Source organism: Mastigoproctus giganteus, chromosome 12 (assembly GCF_048544385.1).
Source record: "Mastigoproctus giganteus isolate SK-2022 chromosome 12, ASM4854438v1, whole genome shotgun sequence".
Classification (NCBI taxonomy): Eukaryota; Metazoa; Arthropoda; class Arachnida; order Uropygi; family Thelyphonidae; genus Mastigoproctus; species Mastigoproctus giganteus.
Genome location: NC_143586.1, coordinates 42,073,380 through 42,089,582, shown reverse-complemented (window position 1 = coordinate 42,089,582; position 16,203 = coordinate 42,073,380). Strand labels below are relative to the sequence as shown.

Below are 16,203 nucleotides of genomic sequence, written 5' to 3'. Positions count from 1 at the left end.
GTTGCAGTACAGTAAATCTGGCATTCAATTGCTAATTATTTGGTTAAAGGGAGGCTGCTGTTTGTATTTTCCTTCATCTGATTGGGAATCTGACTCCTTTAGTATTGAGGGTTGAGTAACCTTTTGTAATCAATGTTGTGAAGGTTTATGAGGAGAAGAGGTGCTTTGGGAAAAATTCTGTCCATTTTCTTGAGTCTGGAGAGGTCATATTTGAATTGTTGTTGGTTTCTTGAAATTTCTCTGTTGGGAGCTGTTGTTATTATATTGGCTATATTTGGGGAACCGCCTGTAAAAGTTCTCAACTTTGCATGAAGCATGACTCCAGAGACTCGTTGATCATCTTTTGCAGAGGCTTTGTGTTTAAGTTTTCATAAAGCTGTTTCCTGGATATTATATGGAGAAAACCAAATTTTCTCTTGAGCCATCTTAGAACCCAAATATTCTAAGGCAATTAGTTTCTTGATGGTTACTTCAGGAACGCCTGACCAAATTTTAGAAGCATATGACAGCATGGGAAAGATACATCTTTGACAATGATTTATGAATATTTATTTATTTTTTCTTGAATCGCTGCTGTTTATTAGCCATTTTGCTTTATGATTTTTTGAGTAATATGTAAACAGTGGGAATTAAAACAAAGATTTTTTTTATCAAAAACTACTCCTAGATCTTTGTGGGCTTAGACATTTGGAACTGAGACATTTGCAATTTTAATTTTATGTGTTTTGGTTGTTTCTGTAAGGAATTGGTTATTTGAGCACATTGCATTGATAATCAAATTGAGTTCTTGGTTATTCCAGGCATCTGTAAATTAATGCTAACTTTGCGAATATCATCATACACTGGAGAGTACACTTCCTTGAGGAATCCCTGTTGTGGTTGTGGCGAGAATCGGTACTAGTGGGGAAAAGGAGATATCTGTGATTTAGGGACACTGTAGATAGCATATTACCAATAAGATAAGCAGCTATAGACTGGTCAGTTTGAACTCCCGCAGTGGTTCAGGTTGACGGTTTAAGGGCAACTGAATCAGCGCCTTCTGGGAGTGGAAAAATGAATAACAGACAAGAGAGGATATAGACATTGATTTTCTTTTTTTTTTGGATGATGCAGGTTCCTTTCTCTTTTGACCTTTTCGTGATCCTAACTCCTTGAGATAATCTTAAAAATGGAAGATCAATGCCATTTTTTATTTAACCAATTTCTTTCATTTTGGAGATACTTCTGAATCTGTAGTAAGAGCAAGGTCCGGCATTCCAAACCATTTCCTCTATAAATAGAATACCAATGGTAACTAAAAAAAAAAAGCAATATGGTATTCTTCAAAATTCAGTAGCAGATGCGACTACTATCCCGGTATCCAGAAAATTCGATTCTAAAAAAATCGCTCGCGGCGTTGGATTCGAATCGCTACTAAAAACAAACGTAGCGGAATGAAGAACCCGTTCCGTGAGAAAATACGCCATCCCGTCCTGAAGCATCCATTATTTATCAGTGGAATAGCAAGTCATGTCAATGCTCCAGTTCCTTCCTTTATGCTTCTGACCATTCGATAAGGTGGACAGAACAATTCTTCGTTCGAGTTCGTTGACAGAGAAATCTCCCTGACTTCTCCTCCGAACGGAAATTTCTGATAATAACAAGGCATCTCCACTTACGGCTGTTTCGGAAGATCGATCTCAGCCGACAGCTGTGATTCTCTATAAGGTGACTTTAAAGGCAGTTCTTCTCTTCTGTTCGGGGAAAGCGAAGACAAATTGCTAGCTTCGGATATCTGGGAGAAGTTAATAGTCGTCTAATGGCTTTGATTACCGGCACATTGATGCAGACATCTGTAGGCAGGTTGTAGCTGGAAGCATTGGAAAGAGGTGGGGGGATGAGGACTGTTAGAGGATTAAGATCTGGGATGCTAATATCTGGGTTCAAGTTACCAATGTTTATGGATGATTGGCAGTGGATAAAAAAAAAAAAATGGAAGTTAAATTAGCTAGTTTGTTAAATTAAACACGAGCAGTTATGTGGGAAGGACTGTAGACTGATGAAGTTGGATGCGTTACCATGGCAACGTTTTCCTTCGTGCATAATTTTATGAATTTTTAAATAATATCTGAAAATTCCTACAGCTTTTTAAATAGATAACAATTACTTATAATAATGATTTTAATATTATTTAATTCCATATATGTAAATTCATAATTGGTGTCTGTTTTAACACACAATAATTAATTAATATATTATTATGAACTAATTGAGTCCTGTTGCATAACGGGACTCATTAGTTCATGATAATATATTAATTACAGCATAAACACTAAATTATATAACTGTACGTGGAATGATGCATAATAAACATGTGCATTTATAAATTTAAATAAATGATATCATTATATGAATAAATAATTTTCATTTAGCAATATTTGTTGCTGTTTTAGCGTGATAGCTTGCTGCGCAGTAATAATGAATATCTTATAAATAAATAACAATAAATTGAAATATTAATTAGGACAAAACTATAGGTTAGACGATAGATGAAGGGTGCGTAGATGAATTTAAATGTACCCTAATATAGATTTATGTTATTAATAGGATACGTGTAAAAATATATAATATAAAAATTTAATCATTAGTTTTGAAATAAAATAAATACTCTAATTTATTTAGACTTTATATAATTTTTTGGAAAATTTGAAGTTTATCTGAAGTATTTAAGGACACTCTCTTTAATAAACATTTATTCTTTAATACATTTGAACTAATGTATTCAAAGATGGAAACATTCAGTTTCACCAAATGAAAATGCTGCCCAAGCTCAGCTTCCTTTATTTTTATATCTTCCATTTTATTATTTAAAAAATATAGATATTATTTTGGAGGATGCTGCAAAAGCTCGTGGCTTCCTTTCACTATAGGACTAATACTAATTTTATAGAAAATTAGTATAAGCCCTTCAATTAAAATTCTCAAAGAAAATTGCTGAAATTAAGGTACTGTACTTCAAAAATTTAAACCCACTATATACATATATATTATAGTAACCATTGACACGTAACTGACACTTAAGTTTCTAAGTATACCATCATTTAACCTCCCGGTACCCATACGTCATCAGAGGTCACAGGTGGCGTTCTTTGTAGCGCTAGAAAGAAATTCGCACGGAGAACTAAGGCCATCCGAATCCAAATTCCTTAGAGTGCAATTTTCCTTCAAATTACAATCGATTATCGTCGTTCCTTGTAGCAGCCTGATGTGTACCCAGGCGAAAAGATAGCAGTGTGTTATTTATCTTAGAGGCATACCGACACGTCAGCTTTCTAGCGGCTGCCACTAACTGTTGGGAAGTGTGGCATGAAAGAAGAGGTCTCGGTGTATCTTCTTAATTTTCTCGATGTTTTTTCAGCATCCAGAAGTGGAGATTTTTCTTTAAACTTTATGTTCCGCCCGCTTCTTGGCTTGCTAGATCAATCTTCTAGATGGACCCCATAGATCAGCCGCGCTGCAATATTTCGCAGACAGAGTAGTGAATTAATTGGAGCTGTCTACCTTCGTACATACAGACCAATGCAGAGAGAGAGAGAGAGAGAGAGAGAGAGGGAAAAAAATCGCCTTACTCCTCGCTAGCTTAAGAGGAGTGGAATTCTATCCGGCTATTTTCCACTTCATGGAGTTCAAATACCACTTTGTAGCTATCCACTAAACGCCCCCTTCCAAGTTTTAAAGTTCCAGAGAGAATTTTAAGATGTCACATCACGGCGACAAACAAAAAAAGAAATTAAAACAGAATACTATTAAAAGAAATGTAACGAGGATTTTTTTAAATTTTTTTCTGGAAAAAAGCGATCGTTGGATTTCGTGCTCGGTGCGTTTAAAAGGACTCCCCAAGTTTGTTAATACCTTCTTCCTAATTACTGATTTTCACGAGGGAATGTAGACTCCAAAATTGCACCAAAGGAGAATGGTATGTTTATCTCATCTTTTTTTCAGGCGTTTAAAGAAACAGATGAGTCTGCAGGATACATTAATGAACAATTATAATCTTAGTGTATTGATTCATTTTTTATCTTTCTTTCTTTATTGCGTAGACTCGTCAGAAACTCTTTAATGTCCATCTTAAAAATACACTGAAAGGCATTTTAATTTCGACAATCTTGGAAATGATTTTAATCAGCACCTTAGCCACACCACAACGTTTTAAACATAGGAGAAATTCAGAGCTACAGTTAGCGTGGAGAACATTATACTCCTCCGAAACTAATCTCTCCTTTACGTGCAGTTAAAGAAGGGAAGACAAGAGGAAAAAATGGCTCTGCTCCTTGATCGGTGAGTTCGTAAACAGTGACTGACACCTCCATTAGGGGTAGTGGCAGTCTAAAGTGGAGTGATTGTTGCTCTTGAAAAGAATTCCCTGTGACCAATTTCTGGCCTTAAACAGTTTTATTGTGGTCTATGTTTGAGCCATTAAGGAACGGTAACCAAAGTAATAGTCATGGGAAAGAGTCTAATAGAAACAGAAGGCTGCTCCTTGGAAAAATAACTTCAACAAAAGAGTACCGGTAAATTAAAGATTTCAGTAATTAGAACTCTGCACGGAACGCCTTTGCATATTCACCACCAAAAACTCTGAAAGAAAACTCTCCAATTAATGTGGCCAAATAGATCCCATTGTCACTTAATAGATTACTCAAGTCCTCTTTAAGTTCTATTTACTTTATTCCGGTGTGCTTTAGGAGATTCTAGAGGGGGTCCCGTGATTTATGGGACATCAACTCATTTACTTAGAACGTATTCCATAAAACAGGAACGAAGATTCATTAGCGCAATCTTTACGAGCCATTTGGGAAACTTTTGGCTCGTGTGATTTTCTTAAGATGCTCGTGTGTACCCCCCAGTGACCATTTGAGTCCACCCATTGCGTGCAGACACTGTGTGGTGACGTCATTAAACTTCGAGTGACATTCGTGTTTAGATTCTACAGGATATCATTAGACAAGATGATGTATCGAATGTGCAGTGGGAGACTGCTGATCCCTGGATTCTCGGAGAACGGGAGAAGAGCGCTGTGCCAGCCGTACTGATGAGCTACAGGGATAGGTATTCAACCGTCAAATTGCTTCTTCTAGTGTGTAAGCGGAAGTCGTTTTGGGATTTTGGTAGGATTTAGATCGGGTGAAATACAATAAGCACAATGTTCGGATCATTTATTTACGGTGCAGATGAAAATCCCACATCATTTAATAACAGAGAGAAATGCATAAAACATAGTAGAGGAAAGAGAAAAAAAATGCTGGATACATTTATAAAATTGGGGGAAAGAGCATTTGGAAAGAGATGAATAAAGGTGAGATGGGCAGAAGCATGAAATAGTGGAAAAGGAAAAAAAAATAAACATGAAAAGAAATAAATTTAATACATTTAGGAAGAAAATGAATTTCAAAGTAATCTAAAAAGTAGTTACTAAAGATTGAATGAAAAAAAATATAAACAATCTCCATATGAGGTTTTATCATTCCAGACAAAGGCGAAACTGTTTCTGAGAGGCTGAGCAAATCTGATGCACTCAAGAGCGTCGAATTGCCCTGATGACTAATTTTAACGAGCCCCTGTGCGTTCACCTCATTCATCCTAAAGTACAGTTTCGCTAAGTTGACCACTGATTAGATTTAGAGAAGTAAATCCAGATTATTCCACTTCAGCATGCACTTTGACCAAAAAAGGCCAGGGTCACGAATAATTTTTTTCTTGTTACAAACGGGTATGAACATTGGAAAATGCCCAAGGATGCTGATCTTTCCCTCTCTGTGAGTCCAACCAATCCCTTCATTACGGAAGCTATATAATGAGATCCTCCCCACTCCTCTTGTGCCAGAAGTATCGGATCTGGGGAACAAAGCTTGTTGGGAAAATGGTGATGAGTTTCATCAGCCTTATGTGCCTGGCGCGTGTTCCATCTACCCCCACACGTAAACGAGCCTCCACTCATGCTTTATATAAAGCATTTCATTGTCATCATGACGCGTATCGTTAATAGCCAGACAATGGACAGCCTCGGCATACGGGGAGGACAACCTGCCTCTGGCGTTCTTAGCTGCGTTTCGCAGCTGACGCGCGTCGGAAACTGGTGTATAGGGTCATGTTTCCACCGTGAATTACGTCGTTGGCGATAGATTATAATTCTTGACTCGGTAGAAAGAGAGACAAGAATGTTCCAAACAAGACACGGTTTTTGACCTTCTTTTATCCATTTATTTTTTAGTGAAATGAAGTGTCATTTCTTGATTTTGAAGTTTCTCAGCAACACAGAAAGATTTAAAACAGTATCTTCCTATTTATAAAAAGGGAATCACCCAAAGTGTTATAAATAAAAATTATAATATAAAATATTAAAGTTGTTTATTATTTTTTCTTTAAATATAGTCCATTTTTATTGTGCATTTTTCCTATTCTTCCTTCGCTGTCTATTATCATTTTCTCTTTCCTTCCTACATTCTTTTTTCTCTATACATCTCTGACAGTTTTCTCCACAAGAGAGCCAATGGTCTTGCGAGTACTGTAATGTGCTATTCTGTTGGATATTTCATTGCCTGAGACCTACATAAAAAATGCAATGTTGCTTGGAAGATGGCTCATGATGCAGACAGTATCCCTCTAGTGATTACTAGCCCCATTTTCCAACGTCTTGTGCTATATTTCGGACACTGTAAAGAATAAAAAACACAAACCTCCTCGTGTGATAAAACATCAGAAGAATCGATAAAAATCATTGTACCTGTACGTACGTGAATGGGATGGTGTGCTAATAAATTTCAAAATCCGAATTTTTATGTGGTATTTGCATAAATTTAATAGAACATTGAGACACGTACAAGTGATCTAAGTTTCCATTTACTTTAAGAAATCGCACTTATGGAACGCCCATTGTAAGGATATAAACGAGAAAAATGTGCTTTTATGAACGAAAGAAAGTTTAAGTATAAAGATGAGAATCGTTTACATGTGCCTTGTCATGTAAATCTCTGATATTACAGAGAGACGTGAGAGTTTTGAAGGATTGCTTAAAAATAAATTGCAATGAGTTTTCTCCACTCTGTGTGTTTCTGTGAAATTCTGTACAGGCAGAATGCTAACTGTCTATGAAAGACTGTCGAATTCTGAATTTTTAAATGTTGATTAACGTCTCTCTACTGGTCTTTCCTTTTCATTTTTAAATTAAAATCATTATAGTTATAGAATAAAAACTGTTATTATTATAGAACAAATACTAGAAGTGATTTTTTCATTGTGTCCCTTAAAATGATACTTCTCTGCACACTTCCAGTGTAGTGCGGTGTTCTGCAGATTGGTTTATTTATGATATTGTATTTTTTTTAAATGTTTAAACTTTAAAGAAAGAGAATAAGTACATAATTTTAAATAAAAAATCAAGAAGAATAATATAATACTGTTCATGGGCATTTTAAAAGTCTTGTATTAATAGTTTTAAATAGATTTCAGAGATATATTAGAAACCATATCCTATTTGATTCTCTATCCATGAAGAATCAAGAAATTTAAATAACGATTTAATATTAATTTAAAATGCCTTAATAAACTTATCATGCCAAATTAATTCCACCTTTCTAGATTAGATGTTATATAAGCATGAAAAGTTCTATTTTCAGTGATTTTTAATTAATATTTTAAACAATATAATCTAAAAAACATGGCGTATATTTTTCATTTTTAAGATAGCTGCTATATATTATCATTTCTGTCAGATTTTTTCGCATAAATTTTTCACTTTTATGGAAACTATACAAAATAATCTTGTTCGGACACACAATAACTACATATTGAAAAGATTGCAACCAGTAAATATATTAGTCATTTCAAGACACCTTGATTTAGAGGTAGTTCGTGGTGTAAATCGAAACTTATTAAAAAACAAATTCTGAATTTCTTTTTCAACGTCACTTCTTCACGAAGACCTTCCAAAGACACTTGATTCCAATGATTTTAAATAATAGTTTTCGCGAAGCCACATCTAGGACAAAAAACACACACAAAAGAAATATAATCGAAAAATGTCATCGTTCAAGCGAGCTGATCGATTCAACATAAATGGTGTGGCATCTGGTTTTGACAACATGTCATCGCATCGATTTGCCTGTAGGGCAGAATGAAAGAGTCTTTATCCAGGCAGAGAAACAGAAAAAATAAAAGAAGGCCCTAATTGTTACAAACGTGATCACCGAAGCATACCAATATAATAAGGTATATAATTACTCTTTGGAGGTAAGGAACCTCGTAAAAGGACGTCATCTATCTGTCGTTCTATCTATCTGTCTATCACCATCCGTTTGAAAGGAGCGCCTTTATCTCTTCACGAACCTCTCCATATCTCTCACTAATTAACTCGACAGTAATTATTGTTGAAATCTGATCGTGCCATGCCCGTACGGAGAAAATAAGTAATTTTCCTGGTTAATTCGTGTGAGTGAACGACAGCTGGAACTCGTGTCATGCTATAATCAATTATATCTTTTAATCTTCTCTCAATATGACAACAACACCGTGCTTTGTGACAAGCCGCAGAGTGTGAGAAAATCCATTTGCACGCTGATTACTGGGAATTGTGAGAAACTATTCGGCATTATGAAAGGAAAAGACAGGTAACATGAAAAATGCTTTATTAGTCCAGCATAACAAGTAATCGCTCTAAAGAACACGAGTAAGATTTGACAGCGAAATTGATTCCAAGTACAGAAATCTGCTCCTTCGTGTTATATGGTGTGGTGATGACTTTATTTCGAATCTTTTTTACTTTCTAAACAATATTCCAATTTGTTCACGATGAATATGAGAAACACGTCGCGTCCTTTATTTTCCCGAGTGCACCAGCTTTCTGTATTCTGTTCAACGATAATTTTCGTAGAAAATGCATCTTTTTATTGATCTTCGGGATCGATAAATGAAGTTGGACATTTTCCAAGTTTCACTACTCTCTAATAGGATTCTGTTCCCGAGTCGTTGAAGTCAACAAGGCAAAAAAGTCACCTTGTATCGTCCGTGGACAACGTACTTTTATTTTACCATTACCCAAGCATATATGAATAAAAGGCGACCCATTTTACAACCACCAAATCGACTGAATGGATAATGAGAAGGAAGTGAGTATGTGTAAGAATATAACAGCCCAGTTAGACTCAGGTGCATTTATCAAAGGAGTTGCACACACATCTCCAGATAAGCATCCATTCCATCTATTTCTTTGCGTTTCAAATATGATCCTCCCATCACCGATTTGCCTATTTAAAACATCCATAGTGGGAAAAATCTTTCATTGCTTATAGTTAATCTCATTGCCACTCACCCATCAGATATACGACACCTTTTCTTCACTTCTCTTCCATCTATTTGAACAGCCATCACATATCTCACGAAAACAGCTTGGATTCGCGTCTAAACATACGCAGTCCTCAGCCTAATACTCTTCTAGAAGAGATTGCGTGTGAGTATTTGTAAGCGACCAGCACAGCAACCATCCATTGATCTCTGTGCGTTGTAGCTATAAAATAGATTTTGTTGTTATGAGTATCACGTTTCTGAAATCAAAACCCTCTCTGGCAGTTTTTCCTTTGGGAATATAAAGTATATCAGTCCCCATGGCCACAGTCACAACTATGCTTGTGAAAATCGGTAGCAACAGGACCCCCATTGCTTGAAACGTATAACTGCTGAAAACCATTGCTTTTTGTATACCTTTCCTCATTCAAAATGAATTTAACAAAATATCTTTCTATTCAAGAATATAATTCAAGAAATTAATAACTAATTTTTCGAATAATTTATTTTTAGTATGATGTACTAACAATATATTAATTATAAAGTAATTTAATAAATTTCTAAGGCTATTATTAAAAATATACATACATAAAATAAATTATAAATATACAGTGGGTAACTATAGACCGTTCAGTCTGATATCAGTGGTAGGGAAAATCATCGAAGGGGGCTTCAAGAATGCAATACGGTATTAGTGAGATAGAAATAGAATTCTGGAAATAATGGTTTGTTAAAGGGAAAGTCGTGTATAACTAACCTAATTGGCTGATTTAGCAGAGTTATTCATGAGCTGGATGTAGAAAATAATTTAGACATTGTTTATTTTGATTTTAGCAAAGGATTTGAACGGGTCCTGCCGAGAAATTGCTGTATAAACTGAAATATTTTGGGTTCATTGATAAAGATTCTAAGTGGATCGCAGAGTGGCTGCGCAGCAAGAGGCAGATGGTTGTGATTAATGGTTATTCTTCAGAGGATAATAAGCTCGGTGAGATCTGCAAAAGGAAACCCGTTTGTGGAAAGTTGTTGTTATTATTGGGTTTTAGGAGCATTGGTGACTGAGGCCATTTGCTCCTTGTAGATTGTCTGTAAATTGCGTGTGTTCTGTGATCGATTTTCTATTTGATGGCGGAAAACCCGAGTTTTCGGGAGAAAAAACCGTGCTACCCTCTCCTGAGACCGACTGTTCCAGCCACGTTGTGAAAAAGACGGGACTCTAACTCAGGTCTTTCCACCCGGTGTGGGGAGGATGGCGATCCTACCAACTGAACTTGACAACAGATCTTGACAACCAGGCACCTTAGAGGGAACCTAACTGAGGTCTGTATGGCTCTGAGAGAGAGAGAATAGTAAAATGAATGAAGATGAAGAAGGCAAACTCGTTCCAGCGAGTTGTTAATTAATGAAATAAGTCGATGTCATTCATGGAGGTGACTTATTACTCATTCCCATTGGTAATCCATCTCCATCGATTCATGGAGATGGGCGGAGGCCACGAGTCACAAGTTCTTGTGCTCAGATATGGTTTGTTAGTTGTTGTAGTTTTAGGCGCATCAGCAACTTAGGCCATATTGCACCGTATATATTATGCCTGTAAGTTTCGTGTATTCTGTGGACACACACAACAGGAAATGCAACGGCACTGCCCCCATCTACTTGATAGGCGCGTTCTTCGGGGGATATCTCAAGCTTTCTTTCCCTTTTTTTTCTCAATTATTTCAACTTCAGCCTTATCCTTGCACTGTAAACCTCAAGATCCCTCTATTATCCCCATTCATAACTTCTAAAAACCCGTGACACAAACGGGAGTGAAAAAGCTACTAATCAAGATTATAGTGGATTCCTGGCTGTGAAGAGTCCAGACATACAATGCAACAGACGTCTGGCTAAGTAGAGATTCTAATCTTCACAGAGACGCAACTACATTATATGAGAGAATATATGAGGACCGTCTAGACGGAGAGCACAAAGAATACTAAGGAAACTACCCAATACAGCTTAGTTAAGTTTTAATAATTTTTAAGTCTCTTCACAAATGCTAAATACACAACTAACGTAATGCAATCTTAGTCAATGTATTTGAGTAATTTTTTTTCAATTATTTTGACTGTCATAGTCTTAAAAAACTGGTTAGCTTTTTACCAAAATATTTCGGTTAGGCCATATATGACCTACTAAAGTTTCGTTTTGCTAATGTTCTGGATATTTCAAGAGAAGTAATAAGAGAAGAAGAATCCAAGATATTTTAAGTAATTTTCTCAAAATTGCAATGGTTAAATGTCAAAACTGATTTCAGATGAGCAGCCATTGGGCCCAAATAACTGAAAAATAAGAGAACAAAATTCCAATTCCTTTTTTTTTAATTTACCATCTTAAAACTTTAAAGCTCAAAATTTGTGCAAATTTGCTTAGGTCCAAATCGATGAATAAAAAATAGCGCAAATAAAATGAAATATGTAAAAAAAAACTAGATTAAAAAAAGTTTTCAAAATTATTTAGATATACTATAACCTAAGGCTCGCAACTTAGTCAGAGGAATGGTCATTTTTTGGTGGTTAATTAGAGACACACAATGATTCATGGATTTATTTCAGATAACCATGAAAAATTCCGTATCCAGTTGCCTATCCTCTTAATAAACATGGCAGAATCGGGACACAGATGTCATCCTAGAGACTTGTGGTTGACTGCTTGGTCAGTACTGATCGATGTATGATTTTCGGGCTCTTCTATCGGGATCCGTCCTAGATTTCAGAATGCCAAAGTGCAAGAAATCAAAAGCAGCAAAATCTGAATAATAAGGGGGATGATCAAAACCGTTTTTGGTTAAATATTGTCTCAGAGAAAGTGTATTGTGAGATGTGGCATTATCGTGGAGAAGAAACCCGTAATTGTTCCATAGTTTACTCCTTAGGCAACGTACAAAATCTTTTAACTTCCTTGGGAGGATTTCTATGCAATATGTCTCACTGCTCTTGAAAGATAAATCTGTACGAACAATCCATTTCTTCTTGATGGATCAGAGCAAATGTGAAGTCTTTTTTTTAATGCCATGTGTCCCCGATTGGTTGAAAAATCAAAATAAATAAACTGTTTTGTAAGATAAAGGAATTAATGCATTAGGTGTAGGAGTTGATCATAAAAAGATTGAAGATCATTGCTCTAAACCATCTCTTTGTAATAATTAAGCTATCCTTCTAATACGTTGCCCTTTAAGGGAGCTTTTTATGAGAGAAAAAAATTAACCGTATTTTTTCATATGTTGCTACGTAAGGTTTCCTTAAAAGTTACGAAAGAGCGCCAGTCATAGCAGGCGGCTGACTATTCCCTGAGCAGATCAATGCAGTGCGTGCTACATACGACAGTACAGTACAAATAACCCGGAGCAACAGATTTCACAGTCTGTATTTCTAGGCAAAAGCAGTTCTGTAACCCGTGTAATGTTCATTAGAGAGCACCCAAGGACACAAACACATGAAATTCCTCGGGAACAGTCACCCGGATAAGAGTACACCTTCATCGCGTTCAAAAGGTCAGTCATGAGTCAAAAAGATGCTTGTCGATTGAGGCAATACAGAAGGAGAGCGTTATAAGGTCAGTCAGAGGTCAATAGGATCCTTGTCGATTGAGGATATGCAGATCGATGATGCAGCGGTCGTTTAGGGGTCAAAACGATTCGTGTCGATAGATGTTATGCAGCAGATGTGATTGTCATTATTTTCCTGAACACGTTTGAATAACTCTGACAATGTACGTCATTGATAATTTTTCATACGAGTACACGATACAGTGACCATCGTACATCCACAAGAAAATCTCGTCTTCAATAGAAAATTGTACAGCTCACTGAGCCTGGGAAGTATTGGCAGTGAAGAAGACAGTGGAATGATAGTTGATCTTTTAAACATTACGAAACACTTCACTAGTTTTAAGAGAGTCTTACGAGAAATCTCTTAAGGGTAATGTTCTTTGAACCATGAAAAGATGGCTCAATATGTGTGTTTTTCCGGTATCTTTTAATATCTCATCTACTCTATATAGTCCTAAGGTGGTAAAAATCAACGGCAGATTGTCGATTGAGGTGATACAGAAGTCGAACGTTCTAAGGTCAGTCAGAGGTCAATAGGATCATTGTCGATTAAGGATATGCAGATCGATGATTCAGCGGTCGTTTAGGGGTCAAAAGGATTCGTATTTTGCTCATTCTGAGGATTGAATAAATCGATTTGTAACAATTCGAATGCCATCTTGAATTACCTTTTTAAATGTACTCGTGAAGTGAATTTTATTTCTAAAAAAACAGTTTTAGAAACTCTCAACAATTTTTTTTCTTATTTTAACTGAAACCAAGAAAAATGCTAAACATTTAAACGCTAATAGCGTTTTGCGATATAAAAAACTAACAACCTATCTTTTCACGAAGAGTAGAGCTCATAATGACACCGTTCCAATGGATTGCAGTTAACAGTGCATCAAATTAAACTCTTCCGGGATAACGTTTCGATGTCTGCTTAATAGCAGAATGCGTTTGTCGCAAGGGAACATTTTATTTGGCTGTTAACGACATTAAATGACGCAAATAGGCATTCGCAGAGTTATTGGCTTCATGTGACCCGATAATTTAATGCCTTCCGATACGTTTCACAACTTCCGCACTACCCTAAGATTATTCCCACAAAGAAATCAAAACTTTTCTTCTGCAGTGGTATAAAAGTGGCCCCCTTTCCTTTGCAGCGAATCCTTTAAATGACATTTCTCGCATTGTTAAACGACATATCGGCCCTTCTACAGTTACACGGAGCTGAGATCGATATGAAATATCGTCCAATTCGTGCTCCGATGGTCTCCGTAATAGAAATAACAGCGCCCCCCTGCTAGTGAGTCCCTTAATGTCTCCAAAGTTCCACTTACCTTCTACTGGGATCGTCCTTAAAAAAGACAGACTCTTTTCTCTGCGGACTGTACCACCACCGATGACTTGATGGTTCGTGCAGCGAGGCAGCACTCTTGCATTTCTTGCTCGTTGGAGTGTCGCCGATACGGAAACACCTTTCTCGAGATGCTGGCAGACGCACAATGGCGGCCTGCGATGAAGAACCGTTAGCAGGGTGGCCTGAAAGGACTGAGGCCGCCTCCACTGGTGTTCAGGGGGCAGATGGAGAAGCGCGAGCTCCATCGGAACACCGAGAGCTGTGCATATCGATTTTTGGGGGTAGCCAGTCCGAAGCAGCGAGCGCTTGTCTGATTCTGCGCTAACGACGGAGGCATGCCACCGCTAGCAACTCGCTATGCCAGCAGCTCTTCTACGTAAAAATTGCTGACAGGAACGTAAAGGTCTTACGGATGCCGACACTTGCACTAACACATCCTCACACAATGGATGCCCTTACCTCCCTTGACACATCTACACTTATGAAGTGCGTTAGACAGACTACGTCAAGGTGACGAAGAGTTGTTGAAGAGATACGTGGAGTAGTACAACCATGAAATTGCCTTGGAGGATTCATGAGTCAGGACTTAAGGGAAAAATTTACTCTCCTCTTTCCCCCTTTGGAATTCCTCGTCTTCTTCGCACCTGCCTATCGGGATTAAATCTGATGGATTTTGTTTTTAGCGAAGAGGCGATGAGCACTTCATTATACAAGCGTGAGATAAGGGAAGCGGTATTTGTAAGGACGGAAATTATAACAACATGGCCAAGTGCCTATTAGCTTCTAAGAGATTTTAATTATTTTCCTTGCTAGGAACTGCGACTAACAATGACGAAAAACATGATTAGGCACCCACCGAGAAAGTTTCAGCGAAACTTGGGTCTTCGATGCAAATTAAAAGTTGTAAAACAATTTTAATTTTCGAAATGCTACCTAGGAGTATCCAATAGCAAATAACTTCCAATATGGTATTCTCTAAGCCGAATTATCATTCAGCTGTTGTCTGCTACTACCATGGAATTCACGAAGTTGTCCTCAGTTAAGATACTTCTTAGTGAAATGTCTTAACGAGCGATAACATTTCCTCCCCCCATTTTACTTTATTCGAAAGTGCAAGGCTGAGCAACTCGTTGTGAACGATTTCACAATTAAAGAAAACACATGAAATGTTCCAAAATATTCAGAAATACATGTGTATTATTATATTTATTTTGCACTTTGTTTGTTTGTATATTTTTATCGAGCACGTGTAAAACAGCTGATCAAAATCATTTTCTTCTGCAGTCTTCATTTACACAAAATTTAAACTTTGTTAATCCATTAATTACTTTTGAGTTATGGCAGTAATTGCTGATGATTGCACTTGGCCACCATCTATGTAATCCTCATATAACGAGGAAATTTAATTCTCCCTTGTCATCTATTACCTCAACCGTCAAAATATATTACTGGACTTTCATAACGTCAGAAATGCGAGAGTTGCGTCGGTACATGGCCCTTTGAATAATGCAGCACAGTTTTGAATAGCAGTAATGGATAACCCAGAAAGTCGGAAAACATGTTTATGTGAGTGCATTTTGCTGTTTCACAATTTCGAAACGATTGTTAATTATCTTAATCATCCCTAATGTCGCGCATACATCATTAAAGCAATGTAATGCAAGATTAATTTTGTTTCTCCTATTTCGTCATTACGAAAGACTAAAATTGTTGTCAGCCTTTTATCACTGCATATGATTGTGTTTTGTAGGAGAAATGAGCAACGCAACTCATTTTTGTATTTCGAAAGAGCAGAAATTAAACAATAACTCTTTCTAAAGTTTTCTTTTTTATTTTATTTTTTAAAACAAATACAATATATCTGAAGAGATAGGATATATACTGGTTTTAGTTCCTTTTTTTAAAAATTAGGATGTATTTTTTAAATATTAAGATTGCAAACTATTTTTAGAGA

At 36.6% G+C, this 16,203-nt stretch overlaps 1 protein-coding gene across 1 annotated transcript in view; it reads right to left on the bottom strand.

Moving 5' to 3' along the window:
• Nucleotides 1–14,456, bottom strand: part of LOC150076953 (uncharacterized) — a 29,110-nt gene extending 14,654 nt beyond the window's left edge. Inside the window, exon 1 of the mRNA XM_090386022.1 lies at nt 14,230–14,456. The gene's annotated coding sequence lies outside the window, so the exon portion shown is untranslated. The remainder of the gene's footprint in view (nt 1–14,229) is intronic.
• Nucleotides 14,457–16,203: the final 1,747 nt, after the last annotated feature.